Genomic DNA, 8,494 nt, shown 5'->3' on the forward strand with positions numbered 1-8,494 from the left:
CTCCAAAGATGTCCCATGCTTTCATTAAAGAAAAATTGAGCCAAAAACCACCCTGTAGTAGACCCTGAGATAAATAACTCATGCATATAAACTCACCAGTCCTCGGAAGGAGACTGAATTAAGTGCTAATTTGCTTTTACTTTACTCTTAAGGTTTTAGTTTTTTTCTTTTAAACTATGCCCAGTGGCATCAACGGCAATCTTTTGAAGCAAGGTGGTGCCTGAAATACTAATTTAGGTAAATGCCAGTTTAGACAAAGAGAAGTCAGTCCCCAATGTTTTTTTCGATCAAATATTGGTGAAGTGCTTGTTTTAACAATTTAAGGGGAAATATATATCTATAACGTAAAGGGACTCTTGGAGATTTAAAGCAGCCACACTCCATGATAGGCCCCAAGGGAGTAATAGAACCGCAAATAGTAACTGCTTGCAAAGCCTTTTGAGATCTGTGGATAAAAGGCCATGCAGAAACATAAACAGATAGATGAGGTGCTATCCCCCCAAAACAGATTTTTTTCTCAAAGTGAGATATTTAAGTTTTATTTTACAAAACAACCTCATCACCTTCAAAGTACTTTCCATTACACTTAATACTTTTGTCAAATCTGCCGTTCCATTCTTATAAACATTTTTCAAGCTCATCTGTCTGGATGGCTGACAGCACCTTTTTTTCCTTCACCTCCTCTATGTCATCAAATGGCTGTCCTTTCATGTCCCTCTTCATTAGCAGAAACACAAAGAAATTGTAAAGTACTCACCTGACCTCACTCCATGCAATTTCTTTGTGTTTCTGGGGCAAGAGAGGCATGCCGCTTTTTGCCAAAAACTGGTGCACTGAGATGGCTGTGTGAGTAGGTGCACTGTTGTGATGGTAAAACCATTCCCCCATCTGCCACAAATCAGGTCTTTTTTGTCACACATTGTTACTCAGTATTTTCAGAACCTCTAAATAGAAAGATTGATTAACAGTCTGACCTGAGTAAATGAACTCCAAATGCACTATCCCCCTCATATCATATCCAGGTTTTTTGGTACCCCCTCATATTCCTGGTCATTTGGAGAAATTTAATCTACTAATTTGGAGAAATCTAATCTACTAATTTTTCAAATTTTCCAAAAGCAAAGCAATTAGACTGATAGATACAAATTATCTTATTAAAATCTAGTAGGAGGTGCTGGCATCATGGCCGCCATGGTTGCTGTTTGCCGTGCTCTTGGGAGAAAAAAGTTGACGCGCTTCACCACGGCTGCAGCCAGCTTCCCAGATTCCAGGAGTCACGCAGTGATCTACAGAAGAGCTTGTTCTCAATATAAACAGGTGACCAGCAACGAGGACCTGCCCGTTACAATGGAAAATCCTTACAAGGAACCTCTTAAAAAATGCCTCTTGTGTGGAAAACGTGTAGATTACAAGAATGTCCAGCTTTTATCCCAGTTTATTTCTCCGTTTACTGGATACATTTATGGAAGGCACATAACAGGCCTTTGTGGGAAGAAACAGAAAGAAATCACAAAAGCAATTAAGAGGGCACAAATAATGGGTTTTATGCCAGTCACTTACAAGGATCCTGCATATCTCAAAGACCCCAAAATTTGTAACATCAAATATCGGGAGTAAATTATATAATATTATTACCAATAAACTTACTTTATAGTAAAAAAAAATCTAGTAAAATCCACCACTTGTCTGTCAGTTTGTCATACTGTGGTGGCTCAGGTGTTGCTATGACACTGCAAGTTATGGCACTGGTGTTTCAATTACCAGCAGAGTCACCAAAGTGAACAGGTCTCAGCTTCCAGACTAAGAAAGGAAGATGACGAAGAAGTAGCCTGTCCACTTTAGAGGAACTAGCCACTGAAAACATTGTCAGTTACTACAAACTTGTGAACAGAGGTACACATTCTAAGAGATAGTGCCCTGAGATGGAAAGCACTCAAAATATGACCAAGGAAGAGCTGCTTTCTCAAAGGAGAATGGACCACAGTGAGGCACTTGGAGTAAACCTGAAGGAGGAAAGCCTGGTGGGCCTTCATTTGCTAATGGGGATGACACAAAATGAGAGGAAACAGCGAAGTTATCAATTAATAATTGGATCTTGGGATATATGAAGTAGAATTTGAGAAAATTGGAAGTTGTTAAAATCATATGGAACACATAACGATCTATAGTCTAGGCATTAGTGAGCTGAGAGGGACCAGTATCTGCAATTTTGAATCAGAAAATCATAGGGTTTACTATGCGGGTAATAATTTAATCAAGAGGCCCATTGTATTCAACATCAAAAGTGACATTTCAAGGTCTATCTTGAAGTGCAGTGCTACATGTGACGGGATACTATCTATCTGAATACAAGGAAATCCAGCCAATATAACTATTCAAATTTAGGCACCAATTACTAAAACCAGTGCTTGAAGACTTCTACCAACATCTTCAGTTAAAAATTGATCAAATATGCAATCAGGATGCATTGATAATTATTGGAGATTGGAATGCAAAAGTTGGAGACAAAGGAAAGGAGTCATAATGGGAAAATATGATCAATGAATCTGGAAATCACATGATAGAATTTTTCAAGATTAATGACTTGTTCATTGCAAATAACTTTTTTCAGAAACACAGAAAGTGAATATGCACGTGGACTTCTCCAGATGGAATACATAAAAAGCACATTGACTACATCTGTGGGAAGAGACAATGGAGAAGCTCAGTATCAACTGCTAAAACCAGGCCCGGTGCTGAGTACGGACGGAACAGATCGTCAATTGCTCATGTGTAAGTTCAGGCTGAAGTTGCAGAAAATGAAAACAAGTTCAAGAAAGTCAAAATAAGACCTTGAGTATGTTCCACTTAAATTTCAAGAGCAGATTTGATGCTTTAAATGCTAATGACAGAAGTCCTGATGAGCTCTGGAATGACATTAAGAGCATCATACATGAAGAAAGTTGATGGTCATTAAAAAGACAGGAAAGCAAGAAAAGCTCAAAGGGGATGTCAGAAGAGACTCCAAAACCTACTCTTATTCATAGAGTAGCTAAGAGCCGAAAAGAACATTTCAAAGGCCAACTCGAGAAGAAAAAGTAAACATTATCATGAAATGTACAAAGACCTAGAGTTAGTAAACCAAAAAGGAAGACATGCTCAGCATATCTTAAACTGAAAAAATTGAAGAATAAAACTCACGTTTTCAGTTGTAATACTGAAAGATGCAATGGACAAAATATTGAATGATGCAGGAAGCAGCACAAAAAAAGATGCAAAGAATACAGAGTCACTGCACCAAAAAGAACGAGTCAACATTCCACCATTTCCGGAGGTAGCATTTGAGCAAGACCCAAGGGAACTGAAAGAAGTCCAAGTTGCCCTGAAAGCATTAGCCAAACACAAGGCTCCAGGAACTGATGAAATGCCTATTAAAATGTTTCAACATGTTGATGAAGCACTGCAAGCACTCAGTCATCGATGCCAGGAAATTTGAAAAACAATTACTTGGTCAAAAGAGATCCATATTTGTGCCCATGCCAAAGAAAAGTGACCCAACAGAATGATCAAACTATAGAACAATATCATTGATGCTACATGCAAGTAATATTTTGCTGAAGATCATCCAACAACAGTTGCAGCAGTACATTGATGGAGCTGCCAGAGGTTCCGGCCGGATTCAAAAGAGGACTTGGAAAGAGAGATATCATTGCTGACATCGTGGCGGAAAACTGAAAATACCAGAAATATGTTTATTTATGTTTTATTTACTGTGCAAAGGCATTTGACTATGTTAATCAATAAACTACGAATAGGGAGAGAAAAAAAGAGCTGATACCCAGGTCTCAAGTAGAAAGAATATGTTTGAAATGATGATGGCAGCATGTACAAATGTCCTTGACACAATGGATGATGGATTGTGATAAGAGCGGTAAGGGCCCCCAAAGAAAATTTTTTTAATGTAAAGAAGAAAAATAAAAAATAAACTATGGATAACCTTGAGAAAAATTGGAATTCTAGAACACTTCCTTGTGTTCATGAGGAACCGCTACATGAATCGAGAGGCAGTTAACTTAAAATCAGGAAACCTGTGCATCAAAGTTATAGCCTCTCACCATACTTATTCAAACTATAGGTTGAGCAATCATCAGAGAGGCTGGATGATTTGAAGAAGAATGCAGTATGAAGATTGGAGGAAGGTTCATTAACAACCTATAATATGCAGATGACACAACCTGGCTTGCTGAAAGTGAAGGGGACTTGAGTCACTTGCTGATCAAGGATGGCAGCCTTCAGTATGGATGACAGCTCTGTGTAAAGACCAAACATCCTCACAACTGGACTAATAGGTAGCATCCTGATAAATGGAGCAAAGACAGAAGTTGTCAAGAATTTCATCTTTCTTGGGTCCACAAATAATGCTCTTGAAGCAGCAATCAAAATATTAAACAGTGCATTGCATTGGGTAATCTGTTGCACAAAACCTCTTGAAAGTGTCGAAAAGCAAGTATGTTAGTTTGGGCACTAACATATGCCTGCTGACCCAAGCCATGGTATTTTCCATTGACTCAGATGCATGCGAAAGTTGAGCATTAAATAAGGAAGACCAAAGTAAAATTCATGCACTTGAACGCTGGTATTGGTGAAGAATATTGAGAGTGCTGTGGACCACCAAAAACCCAAACAGATCTGTTGGAAGAAGTACAGCCCGAATGCCCCTCAGACACAAGGATGGTGACACTTCATCTCATGCACTGAGGACATGTCATCGGGAGAGACCAGTCCCTGGGGAAGGACACTATTTTTGGCAGAGTGGAGGGGCAAGGGAAAAGAGGAAGACGCTCTTCAGGACATTGACACAGACAAACAAAAGAACAAGAGTGAGGAAGGGGCAAGACTGGTGTTTTGCTCTATCATACAAAGGACAGTTATGGGTCTGAAGGGACTCAATGGCACCTAGCAGCAATAAAAACAGCAAAATCTAATGAGGCTGAGGAACGCAAATACAGGGAGTCTCCCCTCATACACACACATACACACAACTAGAGCATTTTACAATTCAGCTTCATGGGGCCTGTTGTCCTATTAAATCGGAATTCCTGAAACACTGCTGCTGCTGAGAGCAGTGGTAAGAATTTGTTCATAATTTGACTTGGCTGGTGGAGGAAGCCTCGGTCTTGCCAAGGAGCCCGGCTCATGTGATCTCATGATCTCATGACAGAGGATCAGTGGGCAGAATGGATTCGTGGGTCAGACTTTGGGCTCTGAAATCCCCTACCCTGCCTTCTCCTAGCTGGATGACTAAAGCAAATGATTCCATGTCTTTGGACCTCTGTTTTCTCAACTGTAAATTGGGAATAATCATAGCACCTAGCTCATAGAGTTGTTATGAGAAGTAAGACTGTATATAAACTTGATGGTGGTGTAATTAGGTACATTGAAAGTATCCAAGGCATGTTCACTTAAATCGCTGACAATGAACTATTTCTCTGGGAGGTTTGGTTGTCTTCCTCTAGACAATTGAAGTGCTCTGAAATGTGTGCATCATTCACTCCAGGAGTTAGAAAACTTTATGTAAAAGTCCAGATTGAAAACAGCTTCAGCTTTGCAGGGTCACATGGTCTCTTTCACAATGACCTGACTCTGTCTTTGTAGTGAGAAAGCAGAAAATACACACACAATTGGGCACTGCGGTGCGCCAATAAGACTTTCTTTACCGAAACAGGCAGTGGCAGGATTTGGCCCACAGGATATGGTCTTTTGACAGCTGACTTGGGTTCTATTTCTCCCCCAAATGTGCGAAAAGATGGCAGGAGGCCATCTGGGAGAACCAAGTGTTTAGCACATGTTCTTTACAAGGACCTATGGAAATGTGCCCAGTCCTGTGTGGCTTGGAAAGAAATAGGAGAAAATGAGGCCCCCTCTTCCTGTGAAAAGTCCCCGCTGAACAGGACAGACTCAGAAGGAATGAAGGGGTGAGCGGTAGGAGAGAAGCCCCCGGGAGTCCCGGGTGGAGCTGGTGTTTGGTGCGGAACTGGGTGCTTCAAAGAGGAATGTGCTCAGCTCACTCAGTGCTCTCACCACATGTGGCTACATTTCCCTATGTTCAAAATGCCTGGTAGCTGGAGACATCTGCAATTGTCTGCACCTAATGGATGGTTCCGTAACCATTCATCCCTTTAAGGTAGTCGTGAAACAGGTGGAGAAGCCTTCTGAAATTCCCAGGAGGCTGCTAAAATCTTTGAGAAGTGGGCATCAAAGAAGACAGAATTTCTAACATTTTTGTGTGTCCCTCTCTCCTATCTATGCACATTTGATTTTCTCAACAACTTCTATGCAGGGAAATTATCCCCCGGATCGATCATTTCCTGTTGAGCTAAAGAAACCCTATCCGGCTTCTTCCTTCTGTTGCCATCTTTCTCTGAGAGAAGAGACTCCTGCCCCCTGTCTCAATCGGCTCTTGGATACAGTAAGAAGCACTTTCAGAGTCTGAGCTAGACAACTCCTTCTTAGCAGTGTTTTCTCTTCTACCCCATCTCCTTGATTTGGAGACTAGAAAAACATCAGGAAGCCTTGCGTCCCTGATGTCCAACATAACATAAATCAAGCTCTTTGTGTCTGGAGCGAAAAAACGAAAACAAGGTCACTCAAATGAAATAAGGCTTTTCCTGGTGAGCTCTGTCTCCTGACTCTCTCCTCTGCCTTCTCCCGGCGGACCTTCACCTGGCGGATCTCAAACCGTGATGTGATTCTCCTGACCCTGAAACCGTGTCTCCGAGGAGCGAGGCTGAGTACAAGCCATGTGTTTCCTGCGTTACGTTAGGTGATGTTTTCCTTTTTTCTTGTGACTCTGGAAAGGGTCCTTAGAGTTCCTGACAGTGGACATCGATTCTTCACTGGGGGTAAACAATGAGGATTTAGGTAGAGGTTTAAGATAACAAGACTTGGAGTCTAGTTTATTTTATATGGGTTCAGGTAATAACTTTAGAAATTTCCAGAAGCGCATCCAGCCTTCCTTTGTGATGTCTGGATAACTTCCCTGCAATGATAATATTAGATGCACTTTTCCTCAGCTCCCAGGCTCTCAGGCTTGAGTGTACATCTCAAAATAGAAGAGGAACAACGGGGAGGAAGGGGAAGAAAGATAAAAAACAAGGGGGCTGAGAGAGCCTGCTGTGATCCCAGAATCACTAACTTTAACCTACACACAGCCCCCGGCCCCTTTTCCCTCTAAGTCATTCTTAGAGATGGCCGAGGAAGCACATCTAGAAACACACTTGCTTAAGCGGAGGGTATGTTCTGATAAAACTTGGATTCATTCTGAGATGTGAAAGCCTCTGTAGCATACTAATGACCTGTGTTATAGAAATGGCTCTCTGACCATTCAAACAACCTCTCCAACAATTATTCAAGGAAATTGACATGGGAGAAATCCAAAGATTCCCAGAATCTTGAACCCGGTCATCTTTTAAAAGTATTTCCTCCCTCTTTCAAATGCCTCCAACCCCAGAGCTTACCAAGTGTTGCTGCTTCTTCACATCCAGGGTTTCATCCATTTTTATCAAAGTTTCTGAATTGGGAGTCCATGGCTCCCTAGGAGAAGGGACTACATTTCAGGGGGACTGTGTACTTGGATGAAAGAATTCCTTTTCACCGAACTTGAAAATTTAGCATTTTCTTCCATCACAAACATAAGCAACAAACCGTAATCCTAGTAGCGCCTGTGACTTTATCAACGAATGAAGGCCCGCTGATCTCTCCAGATCACATCACTGGTGCTGTCACCCTCAAGACTCACTGCCACCCAGTCACTTCCAAGAGTGGCCCGATAGGACAGGGTAGAATGGCCCCTTGTGGATTCCCGAGACTGTAGCTCTTTAAGGGAGTAGAAAACCTGCTCTTTCTCCTGTAGAACAGCTAGTGGGTTTGAATTGCTGGCTGTTCCGGGAGCAGCCCTCCTTGTAACAGAGCTGGTGTCGTAGGTGCACTACCAAAATACAGTGGAGACTTCTTAATATGTTGAAATCAGTCATCATTCGACTCATTGTTAAATCTTGTTATTTGGGGCATTTGTTGAAACACACATTTAATTCTTTTTAACACTTGGATCATTGCATTTTGATCTGAAACGCTTTTTTTAGCAATCCTGCAGATTTTATTGTCTGTATTGACAACCACAATGCTGAGAAGGACTCTGTAGGCTCCCAAGAGCGTGCCAAACGAACGACGGCAAAAAGCAAAATAAAAGCAAACGGGCAGATTAAGAAGCGCAGGTCCAGATAATCAGTCACCCCTTGAAGATGGTGACGGAGTTACTATTGTTCTCTTTGCCAAAAACGAGGAAGGGCAGCCCGGTGACCTGTTCGCGGTGGCAGAGGTAACGGATCACAGAGCCGGGACCGAAACTAGGATCCTGGGCTCATTCCGCGATGGGAGGGACCGGGGGCCTCACGCACGTGCAGCAGCCAGCACATGCGTTGGAGTAGTGAGGAAGGAGAGGAGGAGAAAGGGAGGG

General features: G+C 41.9%; 1 pseudogene; it reads left to right on the forward strand.

The window, feature by feature from the left end:
* Positions 1-1,179: 1,179 nt before the first annotated feature.
* Positions 1,180-1,664, forward strand: LOC142448949 (small ribosomal subunit protein bS18m pseudogene; annotated as a pseudogene).
* Positions 1,665-8,494: the final 6,830 nt, after the last annotated feature.

Source organism: Tenrec ecaudatus, chromosome 5, assembly GCF_050624435.1.
Source record: "Tenrec ecaudatus isolate mTenEca1 chromosome 5, mTenEca1.hap1, whole genome shotgun sequence".
Taxonomy (NCBI): Eukaryota; Metazoa; Chordata; class Mammalia; order Afrosoricida; family Tenrecidae; genus Tenrec; species Tenrec ecaudatus.